At 36.2% G+C, this 20531-nt stretch overlaps 1 protein-coding gene and 1 pseudogene across 4 annotated transcripts in view; one reads left to right on the top strand and one right to left on the bottom strand.

The window, feature by feature from the left end:
* The window catches only part of Diaph3 (diaphanous related formin 3), a 545588-nt gene that overhangs the window by 30598 nt on the left and 494459 nt on the right, over window positions 1–20531 (top strand). For 2 of the 4 annotated variants that reach the window (XM_047553085.1, XM_047553086.1), the window contains exon 2: window positions 211–571. The exons of the other annotated variants lie outside the window; for them this stretch is intronic. The gene's annotated coding sequence lies outside the window, so the exon portion shown is untranslated. The remainder of the gene's footprint in view (window positions 1–210; window positions 572–20531) is intronic. 4 annotated transcript variants of the gene reach the window in all.
* Window positions 10018–16213, bottom strand: LOC124985586 (tubulin beta chain-like; annotated as a pseudogene).

Below are 20531 nucleotides of genomic sequence, written 5' to 3'. Positions count from 1 at the left end.
TATTAACAACTGAAAATGGACTAAGATACATCTTGTTCACTATGATAGGCTCCTCAAAGATTTCCACACCCTAATCCTGGAATCTGTGTGTATGTTGTCTTATATGAGAAAAGAAAATTAAGGGTGCAGATGGAATTAAGTTTGCTAGTCAGTTGACTTTAAAATAGGGAGATTATTCTTGATTATCAAGATGGCTCAATGTAATTACAGGGGCCTGTAAAAGCAGAAGAGGAATTGAAGAGTTGGTCAGAAATCAGTAAAAGATGAAGAGGCTGACAAGATTTGAAGTTTGAGAGGACCTTGACCTGGTACTGCTGGATTTGAAGATGGAGGAAAGGGGATCTAAGGCAAGGCATCTGAGGGGTCTGTAGAGGTTGGGACCAGTACTCAGCTCATGGTCAGCAAAGAAATAGGAACCTCCAACTACAAAGCAAAGACATGAATTCTGACAAGGACCTGCATGAATGCAGAAATGAGTTCTCCCCTACAGCCTCCAGAATGAAATGTGACCCTATTGACATATTGATTTCAGACCAGTGGGACCCATTTCAAACTTTCAACCTTCAGAACAGTAAGATAATGCCTTTCTGTTGTTTTAAGCCTAATTTGTGGTAATTTGTTATGATAGCAATAGAAAACTAGTATAATCACACCCAATTGGATCCATTTATTTATTACTGAATTTATTTCTCTTATAAGCATTCTTTAACTAACTAGTAGATAGTAGGGTTGGTTCTATTCCAGTATGACATGCTGAACCAAAAGATTTTCCTTTCCAACCACCTCACAACTCAGGAGGCTGAAGCAGGAGGATCACAAGTTCCAGGACAATCTCAGCAGTCAAGTGAGGCCCTAGGCAACTTTGAATTTCTTTCAAATATTACTAAAGAAGTACACAGGAGAATATATTCATAGAGAATCAAAAATAAGAGAGGGAACATCAAAGATAAGGTATTTTAATAGATTACTAGATGAGAGAAAGTAGTTGGAAACATACATATTGATGAATGAGTAGGAGTAGACGAATTTAGAGACCAAAACCTGCACAGAAAGGCTTACAGTGGATGTGAATGTGGTTATTTCCACTCAAAACCTGGAGGACTTCAGATTTTCTATTGACAGGTTTAGAAATAGGAAGTGAGAAGTGAGACAGAAGTCGTGGTGTTTATATGAAGCAATATATCTATAAGCCAACTGTGCAAATTTATTTGTCCCCACCCCACAAGTTTAAAAACAAAGGAATATTCTGCCAGAGAAGATCTAAGGTTTCTAAAGTGGCGACTGTCTGCTGGAATAAACCCTCCTCAAATTGAAAGGTGATAGATAAAACTTTCTGCCTATTCCTGGATCTTGTACTTGAAAGACTCTATAGATTTAATCATGTCTATCAGTCAAATATGAGACTTGGCAATGTAAACATAATACTCCAGTTGATAGAAATGACAGGTGGGGACTACCAGTAGAGATGTGTAAGGAAGTAATTTCCTCATCTTATGGTAGTAAGAGATATTATCTAAAACATGGTGAAATATTGAAACAAGATTTAATTATGTACATTTCTTAAAATTATGTGTGCAACAAATTGTGGTAGCAACCTCTCAGGTCATCCCCAGTGATGATTGCTTCCTGGTAGTCCTATCTTTGTGGAAACCCCTCACCTTGAGCATTTATTGACTGACTTCTTAAAAATAGAACCCAGATATGCTAGGATGTCACTTGAGCCTAGAGTATGACAAAAACTGTGAGTTCTACCTTGAGTGTTTCTCTTGCTCTCTTGGATCACTTAACTGCCAGGTTGCAAGACAATTCTGTGGAAAAGTCTGCAAGTGATCCTTCTCCCTGGGGGTGTGCCTTCAGGTGAGACTGAAGTCCTGGCTGATCATTTGACTGCCACCTTCTGAGAAATCTTAAGCCAGAGGTATCTGGCTAAGCCCTAGATTCCTAACACAAAGAAACTGAAATAATATATTTTCATGTTATATTTATTTTTGGTATTTTTTTTATTATGCAACAACAAATGTTGAATACACACTTAATAGATATTTAAACACATTAAGTACAGAATTTGTCCCTGACTGTTAAAAAAAGTCTGCTATCAAATTTTTTGTCATAGAATTTTAATAACATTTTAATTTTTATATAGTCAAATGTCTCATTTCTTTCAGGAAATCTTAGTTTTCCTATTCATAGATTCTATATACAGTATCCTAGATTTTTGTTTAAGAATGCCTTTTCATTTTGTATTTATAAATTTAATCTATATGAAATTTATTTTTTTGTCTAAAAGGGGATAATTTACGTTTCTCATAAGATCAGTTTTGCCAGAACATTTTATTAAATAATCCATAATTTTCCCACCTACATATTTAATGAATGATCATAAGGGGGATTCATCCCTGGGAACTATTGTGTCCTGCAGATTGTGTACCAGTATCATATTGATTAGATGGGTGCATGCTCTGCTACACAGTAAAGCAAGTTCCAACTTCATCCAAATTACTTTTCTTTCACACATTTATTAGATATTCAATGGATAATGTTCAAAGAGCTCAAGATGAATAAGAAAAAAAGACTACTCAATTTATAAAATTTGCAAAGAACTCATTTAATTTTAAAAATTGACATACAGATCATTGCAACTAAACTTGTTTGGTTCTGAATGGTTCTGAGATTCATTTATATGTGAACTGTGCAAAGTGACAATTTACTGCATACATACATACATATATGTATGATTATATAATCATGTATTTTTATTTTAATTGTGGTAAAAAAAAGACCTCATAATAGAAAATGTATCATCAACTTTTTTTTATTTCTGCTGTGCTGGGGATAAAACCCAGGGTCTTGCATATGAAACTACATCCTTTTTTATTTTTATTCTTTTGAAATGGGGTCTTGCTAAGTTGCCCAGGCTGGCCTCAAACTTGCAATCCTTCTACCTCAGACTCCTGAGGTGCTGGGAGAAGGCACACTTGCTTTCATCAACCATTTTTAAGAATCCAGTCCAATAGTGTTAAGCACTCTATATTGTTGTGCAACAGATCTCTAGAACATTTTATCTTGTAAAACTGAAATTTCATACCTGTTAAAGTACATTTATATGATTATGTATCATGAAGAAAGTTGAGGGATTCATAATAGGTTGTAAATATATGCTGATGGTGACAGACTATTTCTGAAATTAAGGGAGGAGAATTAGGTGAAAGAAAGAGAAAGAAAGTGACTGAATTAAGATAAAACATATAACATCACATTTACATACTTATGATAAACATAAATACATTAGTGCAAATACATGCAAATAAAAATAAAGATGGTAAACTGAATAAAAATAAATAATAAATAGGAAAAAATTGAGAGAAGGAAAGGAGATTGCAGGAGTAGGAATAGCTCATGTTCTCATCTTTCATCATAGAGTCAGTTGATAGTGTTGAGCACCAAGAAACTGAGAAAATGAGACGTATGCATATATTCAGTATTATGGAGGTAATGACCAGAAGAACTTGAAATGGAAACAGTTAAACCTGGTTAACTCTGCTGAATAGGACTAGGAGTAGAGATGGGGAATTTTTACATGATACTTTATAATTTTTTATAATATTTGATTTTTTATTATCACATTCATTTTATTTTTATAATTTTTCAAAATGGTAAACTTTGTACATATTCTTTAGGCCTTGCAATCGAGTTATGCATTACAATTAAAGTACCATACAGGGCAATATCATTCAACAATACAATTATCTGTTTCAAAATAAGTATAATATGGTCATTTGTCCTTAAGAAGTGAAGTTTAGTAGCATCATTAATGAGGAGAAAGGAGGCATTACATTTTAAACTTCTTTGCTCATTATGCAGTCAGTAATATCTAACATCATAAAATACTAAGATGAATTAAGGTAAGTAACAGGACAGCAGTAAGAATATTAACCTAAAATTTGAAACCAATTTAAATAGTCTATGGTCAGCTATACTATATAATGCAGTTCCCTTCTTAAGTGGACCAAGGCACTTTAGCATTACTAGTATTAGGTAGATATAATAGAAAAATGGATCCTGATTTAAAAGGTTTTCTAGAACATGCTTGATATTGCATAATTTAAGTAGAAATCATTCATTTCTTTCAAAACTAGCCACATTTAACTCATTGCTCTACATATAACTGTGGGCAAATTTCCAGACTTTCAGGGATTATGTGAATGCACACCAGTATGGAAGTGGGGAAGTGATCAAATTTGCCAGAACTTACAAGCAAAAACTAAATAACCTTTATGGTTGTTAGAAAACCTTAGAGAACATGATGGTGCAGTAGCAGCTGTGTTTATTTGTTTTCTTGCTGCTGTTCTGCATTTTGGTGTTTTGGTATGGAGCTGGAAAATGGTGTGGGTTTTTAAATTTGTGCATAGGTAGGTTGTAGTTTGTAATAGGCATTCTTCTCCCTAAATTTTGATATTGAAAGATGACCTATTAATGTGAGAAATTAGATTTTGTTCATGAAGAGGAGAAAAGGATTTGATTATACTTTCTCAATACCAATTTTCAGAATAGCTCATGTAAATGAACAGAAAGAATGAAATAAATTAGTAAACCACATGTAGAAGAACATCTGCTGTCCAATCTTATACACAGTAATTAAGGAAAATAGGCTATTTATCTGGTCCTAGCTATCACTGTTTGCGTGGGGGATTCCATTTTGCATCTATGATGATTGTTTTCCCCAGACTATCATAAAGGCTTTACTACTTAGAATGAAAGAAAGAAAGGAAGGGAGAACGGTCATGTATTTAACACTTAGCATGCTTTCTGCTTGGAAAAAAAATAGTCAATATTTAAAGAGGTTTTAGGAATTAGATCACATAAAAAGCTTTAGAGCATTCTTTCAGTTCTGTATATCTTGCAAACATATGCAAACACAGAAACATGCACAAAAACCCCATTAGTCATTTATCATGATTAAAAAATTACTGCTTCATTTAGTTCTGAAGTTATAGTTTATACTAATAAAAATAAAGCAGAGAAAAGAATCAAGATAGTTAAATAGTCTTCAAAATGTCTTAATGCCTTTAAGAAAGCTGGTGGTTATATATATTGGTGATTGATCGATTTCCCATGTTACTCTGCCTATGTAACGAAAGCAAAATGTTGATTCCACTTGTATCTTTTCACCAATTCTCATGCTACCATAAATTCCCTATCCAGCTTTTCCTAGAAATTAAATGTTTTTTCTCTTTCTCCAAGGGAGTTGAAAGCCTATTTCTAATCTTCAATAAACTTTCAATAATGCATTAAAGATGTAACCACTATGCCCATGTGTAAAAAAAAGGAAGCTCTGGAATATAGTTCAGAAAGTCGAATGAGAAAAGCATAGAAATAAGACATTCTGGACACCTGACCAGTAGGGAAACTCTAGAAAAGAGATTGCCCTAGGATTCTTAGGAAAGTTATATTTGGTAAATTTTTAAAATTCCCTAGTGCTAGCTCTGGATCTTCAGAAGGGCTTTGGTTATCGCTGGAGGTTGTGCAATTCTACCGAGGGGGATTAAGGGACAGATCAAATTCTTACAAATAATGTGCACTGTCTCTACTTAGGAAAAGCTGTTCTGGAAAAACTTAATAGTCTTCATATTGTAAGTGGAAGTTTCTTGTCATCAGACCTGCCGTTTGTCCTTCAGCTTTCTCTCAACAATTCTATGTGCGGGTTTTGCAAGAAAGGTTTAGCGCCAGTCAGAATCACTATGCAGCTCATCTTTACATATAAACAAACTGTATCATCAGACCAAAGTAAGGATAAAATTATTTTATACCCTGGGGCCCATATTTAACACTAGATAATGTGAAAGAAACTAATATTTATTGAGTGGTCATAATGTGGTATTAACCATCAAAAACTGTGCATTAGAAAGTTTAAAAATATAACTAGTATTGTGACAAGTCAAACCCAGTAGGTTTTATGTGGTAATTTCAGTTTTGCACATTCAGGACACTGTTCTGCTTTATTTTTACCATTAATAACATTGCTGTATGGTTTGTATATGGTTTGAGTATATCCCCTAAATATTCATGCATTAAAATTTGATTCCTATTAAGAGGTAGTAAGAGAATGGAAAATAAATCCAACTAGAGGTGGGCCTCTGACAGGTGTTTAGGAACCCCAATAATTGAATACTAGTAACTTCTAAGAAGGAAATAAGCCTGAAGAGACAACACGTATGCACCCTCTTTCTCCAGATTTAGTTCCTTCTATTATGTGAACTTCTCAATGTTGTGAGAAAAATCACTAGCCATATGATTCCCTGTGATAGCTCGGGATTCTGTCAGGAAGAAGGCCATTACCAGATGTGGCCTATCAAATTTGGACTCAGAACCATGAGCTAAACTATACATAATTTTTTTTTTATAACTCACCTACTCTATGGTATTGTGTCATTGGTGAAAGCAAATAGGCTAACATAAGCTTCACAATTTCCTTTGAGAAACACCTCCCAGTTCCTTGTGGTTTGGATGTACAGGTCCATCCTGTTATTCCACATATCCCTTCTTGTCCCCTCAACATACTTAGCCATTTCACTTGCCCTTGACCAATCAGAGCCCTCTCTGCAACTATTTGCTTGAGTTGTCAGAGAAGACTGACTAAGCTTCTCTGCAGTAGGATATAAATAGGTAAACAGGAGTAGAGAAAAGCTGATGTGAGATAAGTTAGGGAGAAAGAGAAGAAAGGTCCTGAATGACTTGAATCTCTATCAGGACCAACTTTACAAACATGCAGCCTATGTTGTCACACACAGTTTTGAATTTAGAAGGGCTCTCACTTGGTTTAATGCTCTGCCATCTGGAAAATCTTCATAATTTTTAAACAAATCACTTTGTTTTTTAATTTTGCAAAATATGTAGACAGTCTTCATCACCACCAACTCCATATTTAGTTTTTTATATTATGTGAATTTCTCAAAGATGTGAGAAAATAAAATGCTCTTTGGTGCTTAAAGAAGGTAGTTTGAGAATTTGTGACTTGCAATGGAGTAGTTTTGACAAATATATCTCTGAAAATGCACTTTCTATCATCAGGTTGTGGTACTATCAACCCCTGATTATCTGTGAAGGATAAATTATTCACTTATGAATGATTTATGACACAGTTTTAACACTAAATATTATTTTCCTGCCATCTGTCATGCTTTCAGTTAACTTTATAACATCAATTAGATGTCCATGGAATGAAAACTAATGTTAACAACATCCTAAGAAAGACATACACACATTTCTCTGATGTGTATTTAAATACATGATAGAAATATAATTAAAATATTTAAAATATGATGTATGTACACACTATATGAAATACCTGAATAGAATGTAGTAAACAAATTCAGTTTGTATTTTTAGAGTAATTTCCATTTTATACAATGCTTTTACATGTAGGAAGAGGAGAAAGAGGAGGAGGAAGAAGAGTTGTTCATTTTGCTCCTCAATTTTGGGCTAGTCATCCTCAACCTATTCATAATTACATTGTCTGATTTAGAATGTGATTACATTAGTGCTAGGTCGCATTTCTCAAAGTTAAACAAGTGGGTAATTCCAGAATTGATTGATCTTACCATTGTTGCTGTATTAATGCATGTTTCATTGCATTCTTCTCAACATTCAGTTGCTACTTGAAATATATATCCGTTGATTATGGTGCCAAGTGGCAACATAAGAGTGTTTGATCCAATAGAAATACACAAGCGCGAGCAACCAAATACACATGTGAAAGAAGCCATGATCAAGCTTGGTTTCCCCTTGCTCTGTTTCTTCAGGTATCTTTAGAATATGCTTTTCGCTTTGATAAGTGACTGACATAGGAGAAGCTGTGGTTGGAGTTACCCTACACTACTGTGCACAGTTGAGGAGTCAGAGACAATTTATATCATCCTTAGAAATGTGACCATAGCAATAGATATTTTTGTCTTTGAACAGGAAACAATCTTTTTTTGTATTTTTTTCCATACAGAGTATTTAAAAAATAAACAAACAAAAATGAATTTCTCTGTTTTGGTCAGAAAAAAATAATAGACCATTGTTGGGTAAGCAATCTCTTTGGAAATTGATGCATTCACATTTGAATATTTTGAAGCTGATTGAAAATAGTGTTCCACTGTCATATAAAAGTATGATTCATCTACATCTGAAATTCAGTTTGTGGGAATATTTATCATATATTAGTTAGGATACAGAGAAATAAAGAAAAATCATCTCTAGTCAACTAAACCACCTGAAGGAATTAAGGGCTACTGTCTTAAAACAGAACTCAGAGATTGGAATGTTTCTAACTAAAGAGTGAGGACTAAGAGAAGACGTGTTAAGATGCCTGAAATTGTATGTATTCACTAGATGAAAAAGAGCATGTATTTCATATTATGAAATATTAAAAAGAAGTCCTATGCTCTGAAACCTCAGTTTCGAAAGACAAGTCAAACTACTAGCACTTTTTAATTTAGATCAATTTAGTAAGACCAGAAGAATTGGTTACTAAAAGAAAGTAGACTATGCCTGAACATTAAGATTTAGCATAGATTTGAAGGAGGGTTAGTATGCTTCCACAGTTGTGTGATCTAATCTGAAAAACAAACAAACATGGGGGCTGTGGGTTAGAGTCCTGCCATAGACTGAACCCAAAATTTAGATACTGGAACCTAATCTCCAATGTGATGGTATTTAGAGGTATGGCATTTGAAAGATGATCAAGGCATGAGGGCATGTCTCTTCCACCATGTGAGGATACTTAAGGATTAAATGAATGCTAAATAAATCATGAATTTTGAGGTCTTGCCATTTTTATAACTCTATTTCTTGTTTCATTTAAGGAGATTGGCCCTCATCAGGCACTGAATCTGCTGGTGCCTGATGCGAAACTTACCAGGCTCTGGAACTGTAAGAAATAAATTTCTGTTGTTTATAAACTACCCACTTTATGAAGTTTGTTAGACTAGCAACCCCAAAGCACTAAGACAAGTCCATCTCCCCAGAGGACTTCAACAGTGCCACAGCATTTCAAAATGGTCTTTTCAGCATCCTCAGTAGCTGTCCTCATTTCTTCCTGTGCCACAGTATTTTGTCCTTGCTGAAGACCACTTTTCAGGAAATGAGAAAAGTGCAACTTTTCTTGTCATCATATAAATGAAGAGAGGATGTTTTATTTTGTTTACAATAGTTGACTCCCTCCTGTTAGCAGGAAATGGAAATTAGGTTCAGGGAATCATATAACCAAGAGGGGTGAGAAATAGAGTTATAGAAATGGCAAGACCTCAAAATGAATTCAGGATTTAGTAACCATCTGAAGGACAACGACAGATGGTGGGTTTAGAGGTGTGCAAATACAACGGGAAGAGGTCAGACGAATTTCAAGAGCAATTGCAGAAGAACTGCGTGATGGTTTTGAGGAATAAGGAAGAGAAGAGAAAACATATGGTGGGAGGATAATTAGCCTCAAGCATTTGCCTTTAAGAAAAGAAAAATTCTGGAAACTTATTTACAAAGACACAATCTAAAGTAAAGGAAAAGAATTTTTTGAAAAAGAGAAGAGAGATGGTGATATAGACTAATTTGCAGAATTTTGGAGAGATTTTACAGTAATATTAATTCTAAGAGAATGAAGAAAGGAAATATATAATAATTTAAACAACACAGGATTATGAATCAGGTTTTCTAATTACAGGAATGGTAGAGTATTACTGGACAGAGTTCTCAAAAAAAAAAAAAAAGACTTAAAAAAGAAAATTAAAAAAAAAAACATTTTGACCCTGAAAATAAACTGAGTGAATTCCTAACTTATTAAATGCAGATCTTGTTTTCATGTTCAGGAAGAAAATGTAAATATTTTCTTAAAGTACTGAGACAAGTTCTGCCCAGCTTACTAAACTCAGGGATCACTCCGTTCCCTAAGCTAGGTCCAGATTTGTTTCTTTTAAGGTCAACAGAAGTAGAGTTTCTGTGATATCAAGCAAGTCAAAGGGGTTTTGGCGGCTTATTTTCTAATCATGGCAATACTGCAGAATGATTTGTGGCAGTTTCTTCTGGAGAGGTTTCTCCTCTTCTTTTGATGTATGGGAGGGTTAGGAGGTCAGAGTAGCTGGATTTTAACATAGCAACATAGACAATTGGAAAACTTCTCGGAAAGATCCCTGTGGTTGCAGCCTGATGAGAGGCATCTGAGTCAGCCTGAGACAGCAGCTGGACACTGCTCCAACCTTCAGGGAGCAATGGTAGAGCCTGGCTTGAGGAAGGGCAACAGTGCAGAGAGAACAGATTGAGCATTATTAAGGATGGGGCTTGACAGGATTTAGAGACGAAGTGAAATAGAGCAGGTTCTCCTTACGTAACTGGAGAGGCTGTGCTGCTATTAAGTGAGGTGGGTTTCCTGGGTGAGGCAGATGTGGGGGGAAAGATATGCAGTTTTACTTTTGTATATGTTGTATTTTAGGTGTCTATGGGATCATCTCATTTTTATGTCATTCCTGTTATGACTATCAAACTTCTGATGAATATTTTTCTTTACATAAATTAATATTCTCTTTGAGTAAAATTTACCAATCCTTTAACCCAGGAAACAAACGAAAACCAACATTCTCATATGTTAATTTAATTGCTTTAATTCTCAGAATGACAACGTATTTCATTCCTCCTTTCCAGCTTTCGGGGTGGTACTGTGCTCACTCTGTACGTTTTGAATTGGGTGCAGCTGACAGAGAAAGGGAGACAAGTTAAAGAAAACTTCAGGATCTGTCTGGAATACAAAAAGTGGTGCTGATGCTGGCAGACATTGTCAATCAGGAGGGGAAGGCAATAGCAGCAGGATTGAGAGGTTGAGGTTTTTAATGTTTGCATTCAGAATATCTAAGTAGAATTGTGATTTCATACAATGTCAGACCAGAAGGGACTTTCAAGGTGAAGAAAAATTAACATTTGTTGAGTACATAATATGTACCAAGCACTTTGCTAGAACCTTGTTATATATGTTACCTTACCTCAATTAATCCTGATGATTTACTTGAAAATTATTTCTCCTTTTTAAAAAATAAATGAAAATAGAGATTCTCAGAGGATGTGTAAGTAGCTCAAATTCACTCCATTACTTAATGGGTTATTTAGAGCATGGTTTGGGAGAAAATATTACCTTTGGTGCCTAATGTCAATCAGGTTTTTATTGCTATGACCGAAATATCTGACATAAAAACTTGAAGGAGGAAGGATTTATTTTGGCTCACGATCTCAGAGATTTCAGTTCATGTTCAACTGATTCATTGCTGTGAGTCTGAGGTGAGATAGAACATTACGGTAGAAAGGGCCCAGGAACAAGGTATAGTCCCCAAGGACACTCCCCCGGTGTCCCACTTCCTCCAACCATGACCCACCCACCTATAGTTTCTACCACCTTCCAGTAGCCCTCAGCTATCAATGGATTAATCCACTGATGATATTAGAGCCCTCATGATGCAATCGCTTCTCAAGGGCCCCACTCCTGAACATGACTGCATTGGGAACCAATCTCTCAATAGATGAATATTTGGGTGACACTTCATATCTAAATCATAATAGTACTCCATAGTGAAGTTATGAAAATGGGTTCTCAGGGGGCTAAATGTTGTCTCTTTATATGTGTAAAGCACTGATAAACACACAGCACAGAAGAAGACACACAGCATACCTAAGGTCTTAAAATTTATAGGAAGGAGCAAGAGGTGGAAATATGCAAAAGACTCTTTAAAGGAATGATAAAAGCCAGATATAAACAATGGTTTATATCCCATTTCCTTTAATGCATTTTTATTCTTTCATTTTTTCACAGAATCCTTTTTTTGTTCATTTAACAAGAAACCTCTTGTTAAGCAATAATTCATTAAACAAGTAAAAGTGGTTGGTTTAAATGTTGCTCGAGGGAGTATCCAGAATCATATCATCTTGGATGTCTTTTCCCTCACCTTCTTCAGTGACCCATGAGACACTGGTGTGAAAATTTAGAGTTCCAAGCCTCTTAGTTTGAATGTCTGAGGAACCGAATTTAACCTCCTCATTTTGCAGCTAGGTAAAGTAAGGCAAGTTTATAATGTATAAAGTATAACTCCTCTAGTTATTTGGGCTTTCTACTGTAAGGCATACTGTATAGCAAAGCAAAATGTGACACTAGAAAACAGGAAAAGAAAAGAAAAACCCCAGAAGCAGTTGAGGAAAGACTGTTTAGAGAGATATGAGAGCAATAAGTGAGAAGAAATTTTTGGGAAAGATACTATAATCAATAGCAGCAAATGGAAAGAGATTAAGCACTGGCAATGAGGATCTGACAGTATAAAATTGTCTGGTGACTTGTGACCATAGTGTCAAGACAATGTGCAGGCTTAGCTTGATTTCACAGGAAATTGCAAATATTTACCTCAGCAAAGAGGTAAGGATGCTAACTTGCATTACCCTTTCATGACATGAATAGAAACACTGATATGTTAGTTACAATAAAATGAGGAAGAAACTTTTAGTGTAATCAGATGGGTTCAGCTAAAGAATATAACACAAAGCAAAGAATGAAAACAAATGGATGCCTTAAGGAGACCTCAATAAAGGCAGGTTTTAATACATTTGATCTTATAGAATGTCCAGAGTACAGAAATTCACCAGAAGATTTAAGAAAAGAAAAATATAAATGGTGTTATGGTTTAAATGTGATGTGTACCCCCCAAAAAAGCTCATGTTAGTGCAGGAATGTTCAGAGATAAAATCATTAGGTTATGAGAGGTGTAACCTAATCAGTGGACTAAACCATTTGATGGATTAATAATTTGAATGGATTTCTGTGTGGTAACTATAGGCAGGCGGCACATGGCTGGAAGAAGTAGGACACTGGGGGCATGCCTGTGCGGATTACATATCTTGTTCCTGGATCCTTGTATTCTGATTTCTCGTTGCCAATTGCTGGGCAGCTTTCCTTTGCCACACCTCCACCATGATGTTCGGCCTTAATAGGGCCCAGAGCCATTGAGTAGGCCAACCATGGACTGCATCTCTGAAACTGTGAACCAAAATAAAGTTTTCCTCCTGTAAGTTGTTCTTGTTGGGTATTTTGGTCTCATTGACAAAAAACTGGCTAACACATATGGTACTGAGATAGAGACAGAGATGAAAGAAATAGGCAATATGAAAACATCTACTGGGCACCACAGCATTCAGTAGCTTAATTCACGTTTATTTTAACTTTGAGTGACGTCATTACCATTTGCTAGTCAGACCAATTATTTTCCGAGTGACTCAACAAATTATATTTAGGCTTTAGTAATTGTGATTCAATATGAAGGAATTAGACCATAATCTTAGAACAGTCTTACTAATTAGTTAATTAATTTTTTTGCATTTGAGAAATATCTTTGTTTTAGTACTTTGGGAAAGTTAAGATTAAAAAAAAAAACATGCATTTTCATGTCTTTGCTAAAAGAACAGGAATACTGCTAAAGCATTGAAGCAGAAATCCTATACTCCTGAAAGATTAAACCCTGAAACTATAACTCAGAAACAGTGAGAATAAAAGTTTGGAGAATAAGGACATGATTTATTATTAGTATAGATATTTTAAGAAACAATAACTGTCCTTTTTAGAGGAGGTCTACATTATTGCATCAATAATGAACTTCTGACAGGCATGCCTGAGCACTTTAGTATACAAAGATGATGCTGGAGGACAACAGGATTTATTCACCTTTACCTTTATTTATTCACCAAGGAAGCAAGATTTATTTGAGTTCTTAAGCCTACTCCTCAATCTCTCCCTATACCTCAGTGTGGTGTCTTGGTACTGCTGGTACCCAGACACCAGGTCATTCATGTTGCTTTCAGCCTTGGTAGACTGTCTGGTCCATGCCCTCACCTGTGTCCCAGTGCAGGAAGGTCTTGCACAGAACATGACCTTGAACTGCTCCAAGACGTGCTTGAGCAGCTCCTGGATGGCCCTGCTGTTGCAGTGAAGGTAGCCCACATCATGAGGCCATCTTGCAGGATGTCGAATGTGGTGGTCTTCATGCTGTGGGGGATCTACTCCGTGAAGTAGCTGCTGTTCTTGTTCTGCATGTTGAGCGTTGCTTGTCCACCTCCTTCATGGACATGTGGCCTTGGAAGATGGAGCCTCTGACAAGTAATGGTCCTGGTGGGGGTCACAGGTGTCCACCGTGAAATTGGCATGGAACATTTGCTGGGTGAGTGTGGGCACCATCAGGGCACAGTACCATGTGGTGCCCTGGCTGATCAGGGGTGAGAAGCCAGGCAGGAAGTGTAGGCAAGGGAAGGGCACCATGAAAACTGCCAGCTTGCACAGGTATGTATCAGCTGGCTCGGGAAACACAGGTAGGTGCTGACAACACTCACAGTGGCAGACACTAGGAGGTTGCTGTGGGGGGTGGTGAGCTTCAGGGTACCAAAGTGGATGTCCCACGGGACCTCATTGTGGATGCAGAAGCTTTCATCTGTGTTTTCCACCAGCTGTTGGACAAAGAGACTGGCATTGTAGGGCTCCACTATTGTGTCTGACACCTTGGGTGAGGGCATGATACTGAAGGTATTGATGATGTGGTCTGGATACCTCTCTCAGATCTTGCTGATGAGCAGAGTGCCCTTGCCTGACCCCGTGCAACCTGCAGAGAGTGGGTAAGTGGGAAACCCTAGAGATAGTCACAGCTTTCTGATTCCTTCCTTACAACATCCAGAATTGAGTCCACCAGCTCAGCTCCCCTTGTATACAGGTCCTTTGCTGAGTTATTCCCTACCCTAATCTGGCCAAACACAAAGTTGTCTGGCTTGAAGAAATGACTGAATGGTCTCACCTAGTCCATTGTGCCTGGCTCCAGGTTCACCAGAATGACCCAAGATACATATTTGTTGCCAGCTGCTTTTTGTATACATTGTTTCTCTCCAGCTGTAAGTCACTGTCTCCATGGTAACTGCCAATGAGGTCAATGCCATGTTCATCACTGATGGCCTCCCAAAACTTAGCCTGCCTAGATGTGCATGATTTCATGCATGTACGAACTTTGGAGGAGGTGGACGTGCTTGGTGTGGACCAGAGGGCTCAGTTCAGCAGAGCTAATTCATTTTTTTTCTATTTATTTCAAATATTGGGAGTGTGATCTGGTAGTGACATCTAACACTTTCAACTGAACCTTCGTTAAGTGTCTCACACAAATAGGAATATTTCTGTTCTCTTTTAAATGGCTCCATCATCTACAAACACGGGCAGATTAATTTTCTAATCAGAACATTCTGGGAAACTATTAAGCATGACATTAAACCGTGTTATACTAATTACATTCCCCATGAAGAATTTCTATCTGAACTTACAGCATAAGACCCTGGAGAAAACTTATCAGAGCACAAATTGCTTAACTGTATTTAAGAAGAATCACATATCCATATAGTAATTTTGCTTCTCATACATATCTTAAATCAACTCTGTTCTCCATGGTGATTCATTATAGTGGCAAGATCTTCTTGACCTTGTTAAACAGAGTTGTTTTTAAGGTGTTAAATCCTATGTATGTATGTAATATGGCAAAGCAAGTACTTAGAACTATTATGAAAATTAATATTTGCTTCTTACTAGACTACTACTTACACTGAAGAAAGAAAAAGATACAACCAAAAGTAATTGTGACATATCAAAAGGAAAAAATATTTTAGTATTCACAGGTCATGAGATCTCTTTTGCAAATAGTTAACTTTATAGTTGTAGAACAAAATTACCCTTAGACAATATGCAAAAGAATAGGTATAAAAGTATTTTGGTAACATGTTCCTCTCTCTCTCTCTCTCTCTCTCTCTCTCTCTCTTACACACACACACACACACACACACACACACGTACACACACAAATAGTGGCAGATCAAAGCCATTTTACACCCACTAGGGTGGTTAGATTAAAAAATCACATAAAAATTGTTGATGAGGATATGCCAAAATTCAGACCCTTGTACACTGCTAGTGGGAATGTAAAATACTCCAGCCACTTGGAAACATCTGGCAAATCTTCAAACATAGGGTTCCCTATGGTCTATCACAGGAGTTCTCTTGTATAATCAAAAATTCTCTCTAGTGATCAAACCTGAGTAAAGCTTCTTTGGGTCCTTTCTGACTAGGCCAGACCATGGGCTTGCCTCCCTCTTTGTCTTCGTAGAATTCAGTTTGAGCAATAATCCTGCTCATCTTGCTAAATCAATTTATCCCCCACTCTGGGTATCTAACTTGATATCTTATTACCCTGGACTGCCTTCAGGAAGAATTCTATTTAGTTGGTTCAGCAAGAATTCCCTTTGCCCCTGATATTTCCTCTTAGTAATTTTTCATCACTCTACTGCTTGACTTTAAATCTTCCCTTGTCCTTATTGTATTCATAATTGAACCCAATCTCCCTCCTCCACTGAAAGACCTTAATACAGAGGTCCCTATACTTTCCTTTATAGTCTCTCCTTGAAAAAAACTTTACTATCTTTAATAAGAGTCATCGATAATTCTTTAAGAGTATAGGCCTAAGAGAAATGAGTACAGTTGTCTATCCATTTCTTGGGGGATTGGTTCCAGAACACTCCAGATACCAAAATCTGTAGATACTTGAGTCCTTTATATAAAATGTGATAGTATTTGCTTGTAACCTGTGCAAACCCTCCTATATACTTGAAATCGAATGTAGATGATTTATAATACCTAATATAATGTAAATGCTATGAAAATAGTTGTTGTACCATGTTGTTTGGGGAATGACAAGAAGTCTGTACATGTTTAATATATATGCAGTTTTTTTCTTTGAATATTTTCAATCCAGGTTGGTTGAGTGCATGGATGTGGAACTCACTAATTCTGAAGGTGAACTGTGCTGACATTCACACAAAAAATTTTACACAATTTTTTGTTTGTTGCTTTTGTTACTGGGGACTGAGCCCAGGGGTGCTTTACCACTGAGCTACATCTCCATCCCTTTTTATTTTGGGATACTATTTTGCCAAGACTGGCCTCCAACTTTTGATTCCTCCACCTCAGTCATTAGTTGTTGGGAATACAGGCATGCACCATTATGCCTGGCTGTACACAAACATTTGTAGTAGCATTATTTATAACAGATAGAAGGTGGAAACGCCTCAAATAAACACCAACCAATGAATGAATAATCAACATGGATGTGGTATATCCATACAATGGGACATTACCGAACTCTTCGGGGATATTTGGCAAAGTCTGGAGAAAGTTTTGATCGTGATGTCTGTGGGTATGTTACTGGACTCTGGTGGATAAGGCTTGAAACGCTATTAAGAATCCCATAATGCACAGCCTCCCATTACAAAGAATTATTCAGCCCCAGTGTCAATGTTGCCAAGATTGAGAGATGCTGGTGTAGACATAATGTGATTATGTCAATGATCATTTTTGTGTTTATAATTAGTTTCTTTCTCATGTAATCTTATATTATAAAGCAAAAGCAATTTTAATCAATACAGACAGGCATGTGGAGAGTATAGAAGGTGTTATGCCCCAAATTCGATAGTGTAAGTAATACTATTATATCCTGCCATTGAAGATCTGAAATGAAGGTGCAAAGTCAATGCCAAATAATTGATCCAATATAAAATGGTACAGGATTTGTGTTTAGTGAGGTATATCTCCACTGTAGTAAGGTGGCAAAATAATGATAAAAATGGTGAAGTTAAATCAATTAAGCTGTGAATTAGACTTGTAATTAAATGAGTTTTGTTTTAGTTCACTTTTTGGGAAGCATGCATGACAAAGAACTGAGATTTCAGTTTAAACTGAAAGTGGAAGAGGGATGAAGTGACCTTCATTGTTTGTTGGTGCTCTTTCTTCATACTATTGTAAGACAGAGAAAAGAAAGGGTTGTGAGAAGAGAATAGAAGAAAGTGGAAAGAAAAGGAAGGGAAAAGAGTTGATTTTGTTACTTAAAATTTAAAACAAAATAAAACTTAAGGTAATCCTAAAAGGAAATAAGTTCATATCTCTACATATGGACTCAATAGCTCACACTGGGCTCATGCGAATAAACCAAAATTTTGTGGAGGAGTAGCCAGAGTGAAGGGTGCTATCTCTGACATTGTTATTTTATTGCTAATCTGTACATTTCACTGAAAACATATAAAATGTTTCCAACAAACGGAATATTACAGAATGTAATAAAATACACACCAATTTACTCAACTCTGAGATTAAATATGCTTTAACATTTTACTTGAGTTTTACTTCCTATTTACTTTCATTAAATAAAATATGACATATATTTTAGTTATAAAATTTCAGGTATTTCTGATTCCTTCCCCATTTTTCCTCCGTGCAAGTAGGTGAAAATGTTGTTAGCCAGGCACAGAGGCACCTGCCTGTAATCCCAGCAGCTCAGGAAGCTGGAACAGGAGAATTGCGAGTTCAAAGTCAGTCTCAGCATCTTAGCCAGGCACTAAGCAACTCAATGAGACCTCGTCTCTAAATAAAATACAAAAAAGAGCTCAGTGGTCAAGTGCCCCTGAGTTCAATCCCTGGTACCAAAAAAAAAAAAAAAAAAAAAAAAAAAAAAAAAGTTGTGTCTATTTCCCTTGTCTTTTTACAATGTTATAACATGTACACACACATGCATATGTATTACATATATGTTTATACACATGACTATACATATTATACATATGTTTTATCATGCTGTTTATATTTTGCAACTTTTCTATTTTTTGAGATTTATCTATGCTTAATTAATTAATTAATTAATTTTTTGTACCTGGGGATTGAACCTGGGGACACTTAACCACTGATCCACATTCCTTTTTTTTTTTTTTTTTATTTTTATTTTATTAGAGACAGGGTCTTGCTGAGTTGCTTAGGGCCTTGCTGAGTTGCTGAGACTGTCTCTGAACTCATAACCCTACCTCAGGCTCCTGAGTTGCTGGGATTACAGGCATGTGTCACCAAGCCCAGATTAGATTTATCCATGCATTATTTATACACTAGTTATTTTAAATGTATTGTAAGAGTCCACTGTATTATTGACCTCCATGTATTTATTCTTGCTTTGACTACAGGACAGTTTGCTTATTTTTGCTATTAAAAATCTTCAGGGAATATTATATACATACATATATAATTGTAGTGGGGAGTAAACCTAAGGGTGCTTTACCATTGCTTTATATCACCAACCTGTTGTCTAATTTTTTTAAAAAAGTCTGAGACTGGGTCTCACCAAGTTGTCTAGGTTGACCTCAAATTTGTAATCTTCTGCCTCAGCGTCCCAAGTCACTGGGATTCTAGGTATGTGCCACTTGTACCCAGTATTTTAAGTGAATTTTTGGGTTTCTCCAGGGAGTCATATAGACATGGAATTGCAGGGTCATGGGTATAGGTTCTTTCACTCTTATTAGTATTACCAAATTGTTTGTTGTCTGAAGTGGCTGTACCAGTTTTGCTTTTCTACTGTCTATGTAGGAATTCATGTATCCCTATAGTTCGACCAAATCTTGATGACATGGGACTTTGTAATATTTGCCAGTGGAATGAGGGTAAGAATGGTAGCTCATTTTTTCTCCCCAATTGATTAGGGATGCTGAGTTCCTTTTCTCAACTTTTCACGATTTTCTCCTATGGTCATTTAGCAATGAACCCTCACAAGAATGGATTTACTAATTGTCTGAATGTTGAGACTGAACAGAAATGATAAAGAAGAGTATTCCTGGTTATTTTGCTTTTCCAGATCTACCTTTGATCTCCTTCAGTTTTGTCTCAGTGCACACTAAGTCTGTACAAGTAGAACTTCCAAAATTGTTGATTCAATGGAGTGAATCATGTCTTGGTTGTTTGGTGATCAGAGTGAAAAGTAGTGCATACTGTTGTGAGCTTTAAATAACACATGAAATATGCTTTCAAAATGTAAAACATACAAAAATATTATTTTCACTGGTTCACTGAAATTGCAATGACTTTCTATGACAAAAAAAACACAGCACTCTATGTAAACTTGAAAATCAATTATTAGCTCTGTTTATTTATATTTAGTGCCTTTTATATGCCAAAGACTGCAGAAAGAATGCATAGTATTTGACATTAGGGAACCAATTTGACACTTACAGCTAGTCTCAGTGTTTTTAAAGGCAGGATTGACTCTAAGAGCTAGGTCATATTGTTTTCCTGACGGACAGTATCTTGCAGATCAGTCTGACCAATGTCAGATCAGTTCACTCTGTCATCCAAACAAGACCACTTCCCCTAATTTTTTCTAAGCACAGACAAAAAAAAAAGTTGTGTGCACATAATAAAATATCAATGTTTAATAAAGTCATGAGAAACCATTATGATTAAACTTGGTTTTGAACTAAGTTCCTGCAGTTGATTCCAGCAGAATAGACCAAACTGGGGTAGTCATACATGCTTATTGCTGTGTATTGAAACCAAATTCTGAAATGGGCTCATTTTCTAACAAAAACTAGGAGATTCATAGCAACCAATGAGAAGAGGCTCAGTTTACCTGAGAGAGTACACGTAG

The sequence above is a fragment of the Sciurus carolinensis genome, chromosome 5 (assembly GCF_902686445.1).
Source record: "Sciurus carolinensis chromosome 5, mSciCar1.2, whole genome shotgun sequence".
In the NCBI taxonomy this organism is placed as follows: domain Eukaryota; kingdom Metazoa; phylum Chordata; class Mammalia; order Rodentia; family Sciuridae; genus Sciurus; species Sciurus carolinensis.
The sequence above is the reverse complement of the archived record's forward strand: the minus strand, read 5'-3'. Positions and strand labels throughout refer to the sequence as shown.